Below are 14,572 nucleotides of genomic sequence, written 5' to 3' on the forward strand. Positions count from 1 at the left end.
AAGTTTGCTATCGTGCCGGCTTCTCGAACTTGGGCAGGACAACGTAGAAAATGACAAAGAACAAAGAGCTTCTTATTGTTCCTCCATGTGGGGGGTTTCCGGATTGAGAGCAACAATGAATCTTCGCATTTCTTCTCGTTGTGAGCGCAGTCGAGGGCCATGAGATCCTCAGCAGGAGAAGCTTTCCAGAAGGCTTCGTGTTTGGAACATCGTCCGCGTCATACCAGGTAGAGCTTAGAGTTTTTCGTCATTCTTCAAGCAAAGTTTGCGTTCCAATATGAAGGCGCTGTTAAAGACACACTCAACTGAAGTGGATCAGTATCATCGTTATAAGGTCCTGAAAGCTCTCTCTGGTTCTTTGCCCCGAAGACGTCGGATTGAAGGAGCCTCTATCACGTCGAGTATTGCAAAGAATTCCCACGTTGGTAACATCCACAGGAAGATCCTTTGAAATTTTTTTCTAGAAATTAGCCTTTCATATTATACTCATCAGTTTAGCTTTTGTTAAAGTTTGTTCAATTTCCTTTTTATTTTAGAACAAATCAATGTTATAATTAGTCAAATTAAGCGGGGATAGCTCAGTTGGGAGAGCGTCAAACTGAAGATCTGAAGGTCACATGTTCGATCCACGTTCACCGCATTTTTCGTTTCAGATGTGGAGGAAGATCGAAGTTACAGCAGTATGAATCCAGCTCTAGGAAAGTAGCTTCTTCTTCTAAACTGCTTCCACACCGAGCTTATAAAAAGAAAGTGAATTTAAAACCTACAAAGCTTTGAGCTTTAGAAAGAAAATCAAAAGACAACTATTCTAGAGCACGCTGGAACACAAGATCAATAGAAAAGCTTTGGCAATTTCTTACCAAAGCACCACCTATTGCAAGAACTTATTAGAAAGTAAAACAAAAAAGAGAGACTTTAGCGTTCCAGGAAAAAGCTCATTTACTAATCATAAACCTATATAAACAGCATAAAACAAGAATTTTTTATGACGATCAAATTGATGAAAATAAAAGTCTGAGATGGCAACCACCTGTACCCTAATTTTTGACACGTAGTGCGCGACACGTAAGCGTGCGCCCTATCCCACATGCGAAGGCGCAGAATCGTGCCGGGGCTTGAGTATATAAAGAGAGGGCTGGGCATAGGAAACTCATACCTTTCTCGGCCTTTTGGCTAAGATCAAGTGTAGTATCTGTTCTTATCAGTTTAATAGCTGATATGGGACCACGTGTCCCAACGCTATTAACCTAATTTTTTGTGGGAGGGGGGCCACCGGTAGCTTGCTACCCGGTCCTCCACGTGTCGCTTTGGTCTTACACTATCGCCTTAGCCTGGCACAACCCAACCCCCCCAAATTTTAAACTCAAGAAGCATTATTAGTCTTTGTTGTGGCTTACGAACACCGGTTCTCTTGAAAGGAAACGCCCTGAAATAAAACTATGGCGAAACGCGCATCACATTTGAGGGCTGGATTCCCATGGGCCAAGTCGGTTTGCCAGCAAGCGCCATATGGTCTCGGAGAGGACGCTCGTCGAGGCGAGCATTCCAGATAAGATGTCCTGACCCAAGCTTCTTCTCGTCTGTGGTTCATAGCTTGGCGGCCGCTGAGCTCGCCATGGGGCTCCCAGAGCTCTGGAGCTCGACGTGAAGCGCTACAAGCTGCTGCTCTACGAGGCTGGAGGACACTTCAAAAGTTCCACACGGAGAAGGAAGCTGGGATGTTTGCAACAGTGATCGTCCAGCTCGCGGTCCGCGCAGCTCCAGCAACTACCTCTTGACTATCTTCTTTTGCGGCTGCGAGCACCAGCTCGAGGAAGTTACTGGCGGATCGAGGCTGTGCCTGGACGTGGAGTTCATTTGTGTCTTCGGTGAAAGAGCTTCTCTGGGAATGGGTCGAGAAAGGCGGCGGCGGCGTGGTGCAGAGAGCAAACGCGCCCAGAAGATCGAACGCACCCCTGATGCAACTCGCCACGGTAAGCATCGATCTCTACTCTAGTTTTTTCCATTTCTAAGCGTTTGTGGCTTTGGCAATAGCGTGCGGCGAGGCCGAGGACTCAAGAGGAAGATGATGATAGCTACGATGACGATGACTCATATGCATACTTTCTCAACCGCGAGGAGTAGCACTTGGCGATCCCGCTGGCTCACCAAGACTAGCCTCTCGTTTGCCGGGCTCAAGGGCCACGACCGAGAACTTTTCTCGCTGCGATCAAGGCTTGCGGCTGCTGTGCAGAGGGGAGGCTGTGGAGATCTGTAGGAATAATGATGAACACGACAAGCAGTCCGAATCGTGATCAGATCTCTAGTGATTTCCGATTTGATTGAAGTTGTATATATATACAGCCATATATGAATCAAGGTGTGTGTGTTGAAGTGAAATTCGTTGTTCTTGCTCCGCTTTTCTTTCTTGGTATCGGAGCTTAGTTTCTGAACTCTTTCTTCTCCTTTCTTTGTGCCTCACATCATGAGCTGCAGCAAAGTTGGATTGATCTTGCTTCATGCCTTTGATGGGAGGAGAGGGTTCAACACCTGGTCCGAGAAAATGATGCGCGTGCTGCAGATGGAAGAACTCTGGGAAATCGTTTCACCACCGACAATCGCTGCAGATGCTCGTACGCGGCGAGCCCTTGCTGCATCGGGAGCTTCAACTTTGGTGGAAGGAGAAGTCGTGGATGAAGAGGCAATTCGTGCCTCTGTTGCAGCAGCTCGACAACAGCTTGATCCAGGGGAATAAGCTGTGCTGGAGAAGAAGGAATCTCGAGCAAAAGGATTGATTCTTTCTAAGCTTGCAGATGCCCTTATGATGCGTTTGCGTCATAAGTGTGCTTCTGAGATCTGGGCTCATCTCCACAACAAGTATGCTGTTCTTTCCCTCTCCAAGATTAGCATGGTCGAGACTTGCATTCGTGAGACCCGTTTTCATCCAGGCGAGAACTTTGAAGAGTTCCTCGCCGAGATGCAAGATCTGTGGATGGAGCTTGAAGGCAGTCCAGCAGCGTTCAACGAAAGCAAGAAAGTTCTGGCACTTTGCGAGGCCATGCAAGATTCATCTTTTAGTTCTTTCATCCCTACCGTTCGCATGATGTCGCTCAACTTTGAACAAGCTGAGCAAACTTTATGCTCGGAGCTGGCTGCGAGAGGTTTGATTGTGGACTTTGATCAGAGGCCTTCCCATGTTTTGATCTCACAGTCTACATCAAATGCTTCTGCATCAATCAATCAATCAATCAGGGACTGATTCAGCTCTGTGGGCTGGAAATCATCGAGGCAGAGGAGGCCACGGAAGAGGAGGATGAGGCAGAGGTCACGGGTTTAGGAGAAATCCGCAGCAGCAGCAGAATTCAGGGAATTCTGGTAAAGAAGCAGTAGTTTGGGATTGTTTTGTGGGCAAAAACAAACAGGAATGTTGGACTTGTGGGATGCCAGGACACTACTCCAAGGATTGCCCAGTTGCAGCTTGGCTGCAGCGCATGAACATAGGGCTCGCAGCAAATGCTCAGGAAGGGGAAACACAGGAACTTGCGGCATCATCTGAGGTAGCAGTTCCAAATGTTTCTGAAAAACTGACCATCGATTCAGGTTCAGAGAGACACCTGATGCAAAGCGGGTCAAACTTTGTGCAGTTGCGTGCTGCAAAAGGGAAGTGCATTCGTGTGGGAGATGGAAGCATTTTATTTGTTTATGCAACTAGGGATGTGCGAGTTCCACTGGGAAGAAAGTCTTTGCTCTTGAAGAATGCATGGTATGTTCCAAAGATAGTGAAGAATTTGGTTTCTGTAGCCAGGCTTACGGATGAAGGTCTGGATGTGAATTTCTCCAAACATCAATGTCAAGTTCTTGCAAATGGCCGTCCATTACTACATTTTCCCAGATGTGGTAACCTGTTTGAGAAGGAGATAGCTTTTGGAGAAAAATTGAATGCTCCTGAGATATGCATAACTGCAGATAGTTCTCTCTGGCATTCTCGACTTGCACATGCCAATCCCCCTCTCATCAGGCATATGCAGAAGCAGGAGCTTGTGGATGGCTTCAACGACCACGTTCTTCAAAGTTTAGCAAAATGTCACACTTGCATTCTTGGCAAGCAAACCCGTCGTACTTTCAAACCTGTTGTGATCAAAAGCACTCGTCCCTTGCAGCTCATTCACTCAGATGTTTGTGGACCCATGCGACTGTTTGCTCGAATGGCACGAAGTATTTTGTGACATTTACAGATGATTTCTCCAGGCACACGGACGTCTTCTTTCTTCGTCACAAAGATGAAGTCTTCAGCAAATTCAAGCAATTCATAGTAGAAGCCGAAGTGAAAACTAGTCAGAGGGTTGGTTGTTTACATACTGATTCAGGAGGGGAATACGTCAACAAGTCCTTTCAGCAGTTCTGTGCTGAACGAGGAATTCTTCATCAGTGCTCTTGCTCTCATACCCCTCAACAGAATGGAGTCTCTGAGCGCAAGAATAGGACAATCATGAACGTAGTTCGGTGCTTCCTTCAAGAATCAGGACTACCAAAATTCCTCTGGGCTGAAGCAGTCAGATCAACTGTGCATGTTCAAAACCTTCTCCCTCATTCTCGCAATCCCAACAAGATCCCAGAAGAGCTTTGGACTGGTCAAAGACAATCGGTGGTGCATCTCAAGCGTTTTGGTTGTTTAAGCTTTGCAAAAAGGGTGGATGAGCATCTCAGCAAGTTGGAGAGCAGAAGCAAGCTGGCCTTTCTTGTTGGATACGATTCCAATTTAAAAGGATATCGCCTGTACCAGCCTGGTAATCATCAAATTTTTGTAAGCACTGATGTTCGTTTTGATGAAAGAACAATCTACAAAGATCATGTTCAAGAAGAAGGAAGCTCAGATCAAAACATGAACTAGACTCCGGAAGAATGGAGTTGGGATGGCGTTGAAGATGGTGATGAAGATGACGATGATCTGACAATCATCTATCCCTCATCTCCTTTAGCAAACAATCATCCAACACCAGTCTCTGGATCTTTTCTTTCTGAAGAACAGGGCGATGTTGCTCATCGTGCACGAACTGGAGAAGTCGACAGGCTCACACGTCATCTACCATTCAATGTGGAGAACTATGGGCGGACATCATCTAGATGATCAAGCAGAGCACCTCATCCCAAGCAATGGTCTTTTGCAGCAACAGAAATAGCTTTTGAACCAGTCAACTTTGAGCAAGCGATTTAAGCTCCTGATGCAGATAAGTAGATTTCAGCAATGCAAGATGAGTTGAATTTTCTTGATGAGAACCAGACTTATGACTTGGTGGAAGCTCCTGAAGGACGTGAAGTTGTTGGATCACGCTGGGTGTTCAAACTTCACAGAAATCTTGATGGATCGGTATAGCGTTACAAAGCAAGACTTGTTGCTCAAGGATATTCACAAGTTCCTGGAGTGGATTTTGATGAGACGTTCTCACCAATTGTGAAGCAGACAAGTATCAGAATGCTTATAACTTTTACAGCGGAGTTTGGTTTGTGCGCACATCACATGGACGTAAAAACAGCCTTCCTTAATGGGAACTTGAAGGAGGAGATATTTATGCGGCAACCCCTAGGCTTTGAGTTTTTTGGATTACAGTGCTCCGAACTTGTCTGCAAGCTTTGCAAGGCTCTTTATGGCCTTAAGCAGGCTTCCCGTCAGTGGTATGAATGTTTGGATTCTTTTCTTATGGATCTCGGTATGCAGAGGTTGAACAGCGATGGAAATCTATATCTTCTTCAGCAGGGTGATCACTTTGTTGTGAGAGCAGTTTATGTGGACGACTGTTTGATTGTCAGCAACAATGACACTGTTTTGAAGGATGTGAAGATCAAGCTTATGAACAGGTTTGTGATGAAGGACTTAGGAGCTGTGTGGCAGCTGTTAGGGATGGAAGTTGACAGGGATGAAGCAGACAGGACAATCACCCTCACACAGCGCCAATATGTGAAGAAGCTTCTCAACCAGTTCAACATGACAAGTTGCAAATCCGTGGCTACACCAGTCGTCACTGGCATCAAGTTCACAAGCAAGATGGATGATTTATTTGATCAGCCCTCAGTCTACCGATCGCTTGTTGGAGGACTACTCTACCTCGCCAACATGACTCGCCCTGACATCTCCTTTGCCGTTGGTCTCCTCAGCCAATACATGCAGTCTCCGAGTTGTTATCATTGGCAGATGGCGAAGAGAGTTTTGAGGTATTTGAAAGGAACAGCTGCTCATGGACTGGTTTACAAATGCTCAGGTCAATCCAAATTTGTTCTTCAAGCTTACTGCGATGCAGATTGGGCTGGCAACTTGGATACACGACATTCAGCCTCCGGAATTTGCTGCATAATTGCTGGTGCTCCAGTTTCATGGGGAAGCAAGAAGCAAACGACAGTTGCTCTTTCCAGTGCATAAGTAGAATACATAGCTGCCAGTACAGCAGCAAGGGAGATCATCTGGCTTCGTTGATTACTTGGAGAACTCAATCAACAGTAATCAAATGTGACCATTCTGCATTGCGACAGCAGAAGTGCAATCGCCATGTCAAAGAATCCTGTGTTTCATGCTTGTACGAAACATATAGACGTGCAACATCACTTCATTCGCGAACATGTAGCAGCCGGAGATCTTCACCTGGAATATGTTCCTTCACAATATCAGTTGGCAGACCTTCTAACCAAGCCACTTTCGGAGCTCACATTCATCAAGCTGAGGAATCAACTTGGAGTGTCAAGCACCCTCAGCTTGAAGGGGGAGTGTAGGAATAATGATGAACACGACAAGCAGTCCAAATCGTGATCAGATCTCTGGTGATTTCCGATTTGATTGAAGTTGTATATATGTACAGCCATATATGAATCAAGGTGTGTGTGTTGAAGTGAAATCCGTTGTTCTTGCTCCGCTTTTCTTTCTAGATCAACTCCCGGCTTCTCTGAAGAAAGGTATGGCTCACTCCAGCGTTTTCACTCGTCAACATGTATGCAAAATCAGTGACACGCAGGGAGTTTATGATCTTTGGCTGCATCGACAACGGCCAAGACGAGCTCGCTCTGGAGCTCTTCCGGCGCATGGTGCGAGAGATCCACGAGCAAATCCGGGACAAAGAGTCGCCGCAATGGCTCGTTTGATGCGTGTCGTGGTCCACAATACCACGTCGGATTCTCTCTCTCGCGTCCGTGGATCGAAACATCATTTAGGGTTTCAAGTCCCAATGGATTCTCGTGCATACCATTCCCTGGGAACGACCCCACTGATGTGCTTCAGAGATGTTATAGAGCTCCTGGAGTTGCGTTTGTCAAGGCGCATGCAATTGATGGCCATGAGGTATTGCAAGCACTACAGCATGACATTGCAAGACTTGGTGTTGCGACTTGTAGATTCCACAGATTTCCACAACGATGAAGTGGCTTTGACGTGGCTTAATTATGTGTTGGTCGAGGTCAAAAAGAACGCGACCGATGAAGTGGAGGAAGTTGAAGACCTCCACGAGGCCGTAAGAGCAGTGATTATATCACAGCAAAGAGCCGAGCTGGAGGACAAAGACGAGGATTACGGATCAAACAGGATCATCAAGACAGCCTATACTTGGTCAAGACTCTGCCTGAACATCTTTCAATGCAGTGGGTATCTGCACTTGCCACAGTCGCGGAAGCAGAAATCCTTTTGGCGGCCGGTGATACAGACATATTGAGCAGTGAGCACAGCGAAACTGAGGGACAAACTTGCCGAGTACAGCAGATGGGACATGAGATTGTGCAACCAAGGAGAGCAAGTTTTCCAGAGCTTGTTCCTCATACCATTCTTGCTGGATGGTGCCCCAAGCGAAGTGGAAGCCTGGCCTTTATCGCACCAGCTGCTTTCTCCTGGAGCCTCTATAAGTCGAGTGCACACTTTGGAGCCGCCGTTCAGGAGATCACAAGTCAGGCAGCTGCTGCATGATGGAGCTTCTCCACTCAAGGAGAGGCTGGCGATTCTGGAGGATTTGGGGTTTTCCTATAGTTTCACAAATGAACTCTAGGATGTGTTTGAGGTTGGCAAAGTTTTTGACCAGAAACAGCTCAGCGCACTTGAGAAGATCTATGAGTAATACAAGACAAACACTAGCTATGGTCAAGCTAGTTTGTTAAGTTAAGATATAGATTATTTTGCTTTGGTAAGCAATTGCCACTCCAGGAGTTGATCGATCTTTCTTTCTCTGCCACGAAACTTTCGTCTTCACAGTTTGGATTCTCAATTCTTTGGTAAGCAATTGCCAAAGTTTTCTCACGAGTTAATCGCTCTTTCTCTCTGTTCCAGGGACAAACAAGTTTCTTTCTCTAGAAATAGTTCCTTTTCCATGAAACGTGTTACTTCTCTCGTCCAGCGCTCATTCTTTCTGAAAGAGCTACGAAAGTTTAGTCTTGTTTAAAGATTCTCAATTGCTTTGGAAGGCAATTGCCAAAGCTTTTCTATTCAGCTCTTTTTTTCTCTGCGTTCCAGGGACAAACAAGCTTCTTTCGTGCTCTCTACATTTCCATGAAACGCGTTACTTCTATTTGGCCGTCTCGGTTGATCCAAGATGTGGTGTTCATTCTTCTGGAACCTCGAGAGCGACGTAAGTTTAGTCTTCACACTTTGTTCAAAGATTATCATTTTCCTTAACCAAATGTTTGTTTACAGTATTTCTGCTCCCCCGAACTTGGACAGGACGAAGTAGAAAACGACAAATAACAGAGCTTGCGTTCCTGCGAGGCTTGGCTATGGTTTCCACAACCATGGTTGCACTAATCTTCGCGTTTCTTCTCGTTGTGCGCGCAGTCGAGGGCCATGAGATCCTCAGCAGGAGAAGCTTTCCAAAAGGCTTCGTGTTTGGAACAGCGTCTGCGGCATACCAGGTGGAGCTTGAGTTTTTCGTCTTTCTCTTCTTTTCTTCTGCAAACACTCAATCAACGTTTGCATTCCAGTATGAAGGCGCCGCTAAAGAAGGTGGAAGGGGTCCAAGCATCTGGGACGTTTATGCTCACACTCCAGGTAGAGACTGGTGGGTTAGATAGCTCTTGTTTATCGGTTTCTCCAGGAAAAATAATGGATGGAACAACTGGAGATGTTGCAGTGGATCAGTATCATCGTTATAAGGTCCTGAAAACTCTGTCCGGTTTGGTTTTTCGCTCCTGACCGTGAACCAACAGGAAGATGTCGGATTGATGGTGGACATGGGCGTGGATGCTTACAGATTTTCCATCTCCTGGGTCTCGGATTTTCCCTGGTATGCTACATATCAGCTACTTGCATCTTTGAAACGCTCTTGCAGAGGGGAGGGGCAAAATCAACCAGGAAGGTGTGGCTTACTACAACAACCTTATCAATGAACTTCTCAAGAAAGGTAGGTAGGATCAATTTTTCTTTCTTTCTTTTTCTTTGACTTTTATCTTCTTTGTCTTTTTTCGACAGGGATTCAACCTTACGTAACTTTGTTTCACTGGGACAGTCCTCAAGCTTTGGAAGATGCCTACAAGACATGGCTGAGCTCCAGAATAGTGTGAGTTTTCACTAAACTCGGAGGAGTCCATTGTGCTTAAAGCTTTGATTTTTACAGGGATGATTATGCAGCTTATGCCGAAGCATGCTTCAGAGCGTTTGGAGATCGTGTCAAGCATTGGATTACTTTCAACGAGCCTCATGTGGTTTGTAACTTTGGTTACAATTTTGGCATGCTTGCTCCTGGAAGATGCTCGTCTGAAGTTGGCAATTGCTCTGCTGGGAACTCTTCAGTGGAGCCTTACATTGTTGGACATCATATTCTTTTATCTCACGCGTCCGCAGTGAAGATATACCGAGAAAAATACCAGGTCTCAAAGACGTGTTTCATTTCCTGATTGGATTTTCTGGCTTCTATTTTTTTCTCAGGAGAAACAAGCTGGAATCATCGGTATCACTCTCGATGCGCAATGGCACGAACCTTTCTCTAGGTCCTCAAAGGATAAAGCTGCAGCTGGGAGAGCCTTGGACTTCAATCTTGGATGGTAAGAGCTCCAGCTCTCCTAGAGTTTCTGACAAAGAATGTTTCTAGGATGCTGGATCCAATCATGTTCGGGGACTATCCAGCAACAATGCGCTCTCGCGTTCGCGACCGTCTTCCAAAGTTCACGAAAGAACAATCCAAACGTCTCAAAGGATCTCATGACTTCATTGGGATTAACCACTACACAAGCTTTTACGACGCAGACGCTAGTAATTCTAATCTATCACAAGCAGCGTTCTCCCAACAAGCTTATTTCAAAGACACTGGAGTTTTCTCTACAGGTTTGACAAGTTCATACTCTTTCTTCAAAAGCTTGAATCCCATTATGGTCGCAGATATGAGGAATGGTGGTTTAATTGGACAGAACGTGAATGGATTTTACATCGTTCCATTCGGAATGAGGCGCCTTCTCAACTACATTCGTCTCCGGTACAACAATCCAACGATTTTCATCACAGAAAACGGTGAGCTTTGGCTGCTAAAGTTTCTTTCACTAAAATCGCTATCAGGAATAAGCGACGTTACAAATGCGACAGCTCCATTGAAGGAAGTACTCAACGACACGACAAGGGTGAATTTCTTGAAGGCCTACCTTTCCAATCTTCGAGCAGCAATTGCGTAAGCTTCTTAACTTGGCAAGCTCATGTTCTCTTTTTTATCGTCTCCGTGCTTGTGTAGCGATGGCTCCGATGTTCGAGGCTACTTTGTGTGGTCTCTGCTGGATAATTTCGAGTGGTCGAGAGGACTGTCAGTGAAATTCGGCCTTTACCACGTCGAGTATGAGAAGGACTTGCAAAGAGTTCCCAAGAAATCCGCATGGTGGTACAAGAAATTCCTGAGAAAGTAGTGGTGCCATGTATAGTATAGTAAATTCATTGCAGTATAAAAGAGTTGTTTAACTTGTCCCTTCCGTTTAGCAAATCATACTTAATATGATAATTAGTATGATTAAGCGGGATAGTGAAGAGATTTACTAGTTTTTAGCTATCATCACCACCATAGAAATAGAAATGTGGCTCCAAATGTAGAGTTATGGAGATAGCTTTTTGTCTATTCTTTAAATTTTGTAATTGCAAAGGTTCAGAAAAGCAGCTGATATTAATATTTGGATAGCTATCCTAGATTCAAAAATGCATACAACTAGAGTGATATATGTAACATATACGTACGAAAGGCTGAACAGAGGAAGTACTCTTGGGATCTGGAGTCTTTTCAGCTACACAGTGCAAGTTGTAAGAATAAAGCTTGCTATCTGCAGTTAAACAACTTTGAGGAACAACTTTGGCTTGTTCTTTTGCCTAGAACTGAACTGATCTTTAGGTAGAATTAATGCCAGATTTGCACTTTGTAATGATTCTATTAGCCTGGCAAATGGAATTGTAAAATTTTTTGTATGGGATATGCATTGAAAGATTAAGAAGGTAACCAAGTTTGCAGTCAATCGCCCTCAATCTTCCACGGGGTCCGCTCTAGTATAACGGGAGAGAAGAGAAATATTTTTAGGGCTCTTGATCTGTTTCTATTGTCATAGAGCTGCTTGCGAAGTCTGAAAGTTCATCAAAATTTCGCTTAGGTGTTTGAAGAACTTGCAAGAAATATAACCGTGAATCTGGTGGAAAGTGATCAGTTTAAGAGGTCAAACACTTCTACCCAATCTCGCCGCCTTTGTCCCCCATCCGTCATGCAGGGGCGCATTCCAAAACTTGTTTGATTGTATGGAGTCACTTTGATCGTCAGTACTGCGGCAAGCGTGGGCGTAGAGAGGAGACGTCGAGCTCTCTCCCATTTTCCTGGAACGCTAGTCTCTCTTTTGTTTTGCTCAAATCAAAGTGTTGTAGCTTGTTTTGTTAAGGGTTTTACTTTAATCGACCTTTTTTTCTCTGCGTTCCAGGAACAAACAAGCTTCTTTCTTGCTCTCTAGAAACAGTGTCAAGCATTCCATTTTCATGGGCTTCTCTTTGTCCGTCTCGATTGATCCAAGAAGGTGGTGTTCTTCCAGCGCTCATTCTTTCTGAGCTTCTTATTGTTGGGGGGTTTCCGGATTGAGAGCAACAATGATTGTACTAATCTTTGCATTTCTCCTCATTGTGAGCGCAGTCGAGGGCCATGAGATCCTCAGCAGGAGAAGCTTTCCAAAAGGCTTCGTGTTTGGAACATCGTCCGCGTCATACCAGGTAGAGCTTGGAGTTTTTCGTCATTCTTCAAGCAAAGTTTGCGTTTCAGTATGAAGGCGCTGTTTAAGATACACTCCAGGAAAAGTAATGGATGGAACAACTGGAGATGTTGCAGTGGATCAGTATCATCGTTATAAGGTCCTGAAAGCTCTGTCTGGTTCTTTGCTCCTGACTGTGAACGAACAGGAAGACGTCGGATTGACCGAGCCTCTATCGGAAGGACTTGCAAAGAATTCCCACGTTGGTAACATCCACAGGAAATTTCTAAGTGAGTTATTCAATTTCCTTTTTTTTTTTAAGAACAAATCAATATTATTAATTAGTCAAATTAAGCGGGGATAGCTCAGTTGGGAGAGCGTCAGACTGAAGATCTGAAGGTCGCGTGTTCGATCCACGTTCACCGCATTTTTCGTTTCGCATGTAGTTGTCTCTATCGAAGTTACAGCAGTATGAATCCAGCTCTAGGAAAGTAGCTTCTTCTTCTAAACTGCTTCCACACCGAGCTTATAAAAAGAAAGTGAATTTAAAACCTACAAAGCTTTGAGCTTTAGAAAGAAAATCAAAAGACAACTATTCTAGAGCACGCTGGAACACAAGATCAATAGAAAAGCTTTGGCAATTTCTTACCAAAGCACCACCTATTGCAAGAACTTATTAGAACGTAAAACAAAAAAAAGAGACTTTAGGGTTCCAGGAAAAAGCTCATTTACTAATCATAAACCTATATAAACAGCATAAAACAAGATTTTTTTATGACGATCAAATTGATGAAAATAAAAGTCTGAGATGGCAACCACCTGTACCCTAATTTTTGACACGTCGGCGCTCAACGTGGGTAAAGGAGTGCGCGACACGTAAGCGTGCGCCCTATCCCACATGCGAAGGCGCATAATCGTGCCGGGGCTTGAGTATATAAACAGAGGGCTGGGCAAAGAAAACTCATACCTTTCTCGGCCTTTTGGCTAAGATCAAGTGTAGTATCTGTTCTTATCAGTTTAATAGCTGATATGGGACCACGTGTCCCAACGCTATTAACCTAATTTTTTGTGGGAGGAGGGCCACCGGTAGCTTGCTACCCGGCCCTCCACGTGTCGCTTTGGCCTTACACTACCGCCTTAGCCTGGCACAACCCAACCCCCCCAAATTTTAAACTCAAAAAGCATTGTTAGTCTTTGTTGTGGCTTACAAACATCGGTTCTCTTGAAGGAAACGCCATGAAATAAGATTATGGCGAATCGCGCATGGACACGTTTTAGGGTTTAAGAGAGGTATGGATTCCCAAGCAAGCGCCATATGGTCTCGGAGAGGACGCTCGTCGAAGCGAGCATTCCAGATAAGATGTCCTGCCCCAAGCTTCTTCTCGTCTGTGGTTCATGGCTTGGCGGCCGCTGGGCTCGGAGCTCGACGTGAAGCGCTACAAGCTGCTGCTCTACGAGGCTGGAGGGCACTTCAAAAGTTCCACAGGGACACGGAGGGGATGTTTGCAACAGTGATCGTCCAGCTCGTGGTCCGCCAGGGGCTGGAGTGCTCCAGCTTTGATTTCTCGTAAGGCAGCTCCAGCAACTACCTCTTGACGATCTTCTTTTGCGGCTGCGAGCACCAGCTCGAGGAAGTTACTGGCGGATCGAGGCTGTGCCTGGTTTTCAGCCTGGACGTGGAGTTCATTTGTGTCTTCGCTGCCTCGAGTGAAAGAGCTTCTCTGGGAATGGGTCGAGAAAGGCGGCGGCGGCGGCGTGGTGCAGATAGCAAACGCCCCCAGAAGATCGAACGCACCCCTGATGCAACTCGAGCATCGATCTCTACTCTAGTTTTTTCCATTTCTAAGTTTTTGTGGCTTTGGCAACAGCGTACGGCGAGGCCGAGGACTCAAGAGGGAGATGATGATAGTTACAATGACGATGACTATCCCCTTTAATCATATGCATACTTTCTCAACCGCGAGAGTACAAGAGGAAGCACTTGTCAATCCCGCTGGCTCAACGACCGAGAACTTTTCTTGCTGCGATCAAGGCTTGCGGCTGCTGCGCAGTGAAAGGGGAGGCTGTGGAGATTGACTCCCGGCTTCTCTGAAGAAAGGCATGGCTCATTTTCCCTCGTCGACATGTACGCGAAATCGGCGACGTGCAGGGAGTTTATGATGCGTCGACAACGGCCAAGACGAGCTCGCTCTGGAGCTCTTCCGGCGCATGATGCGAGAGATCCACGAGCAAATCCGGGACAAAGAGTCGCCGGTTTGATGCGTGTCGTGGTCCACAGTACCGTCGGATTCTCTCTCTCGCGTCCGTGGATCGAGTCCAAGTCCGAGAACTTGAACATCATTTAGGGTTTCAAGTCCCAATGGATTCTCGTGAATACCATTCCCTGGGAACGACCCCACTGATGTGCTTCAGAGATGTTATAGAGCTCCTGGGGTTGCGC

The 14,572-nt window shown here is 45.6% G+C and overlaps 4 non-coding genes and 1 pseudogene across 4 annotated transcripts; all 5 read left to right on the top strand.

Annotated features, from left to right (window-relative positions):
- Positions 1–567: 567 nt before the first annotated feature.
- On the top strand, positions 568–640 carry TRNAF-GAA. The gene has a single exon. It is a non-coding gene; the product is annotated as a tRNA-Phe (tRNA).
- Positions 641–1,152: 512 nt separating this feature from the next.
- On the top strand, positions 1,153–1,345 carry LOC112341700. Its single transcript, XR_002990647.1, has one exon. It is a non-coding gene; the product is annotated as a U2 spliceosomal RNA (small nuclear RNA).
- Positions 1,346–8,701: 7,356 nt separating this feature from the next.
- On the top strand, positions 8,702–10,890 carry LOC9636853 (annotated as a pseudogene).
- A 1,596-nt stretch (positions 10,891–12,486) lies between these two features.
- TRNAF-GAA lies at positions 12,487–12,559 on the top strand. The gene has a single exon. It is a non-coding gene; the product is annotated as a tRNA-Phe (tRNA).
- A 536-nt stretch (positions 12,560–13,095) lies between these two features.
- LOC112341697 lies at positions 13,096–13,288 on the top strand. Its single transcript, XR_002990644.1, has one exon. It is a non-coding gene; the product is annotated as a U2 spliceosomal RNA (small nuclear RNA).
- The last annotated feature ends 1,284 nt before the right edge of the window (positions 13,289–14,572 follow it).

Source organism: Selaginella moellendorffii, unplaced genomic scaffold (genome assembly GCF_000143415.4).
Source record: "Selaginella moellendorffii unplaced genomic scaffold, v1.0 SELMOscaffold_88, whole genome shotgun sequence".
In the NCBI taxonomy this organism is placed as follows: Eukaryota; Viridiplantae; Streptophyta; class Lycopodiopsida; order Selaginellales; family Selaginellaceae; genus Selaginella; species Selaginella moellendorffii.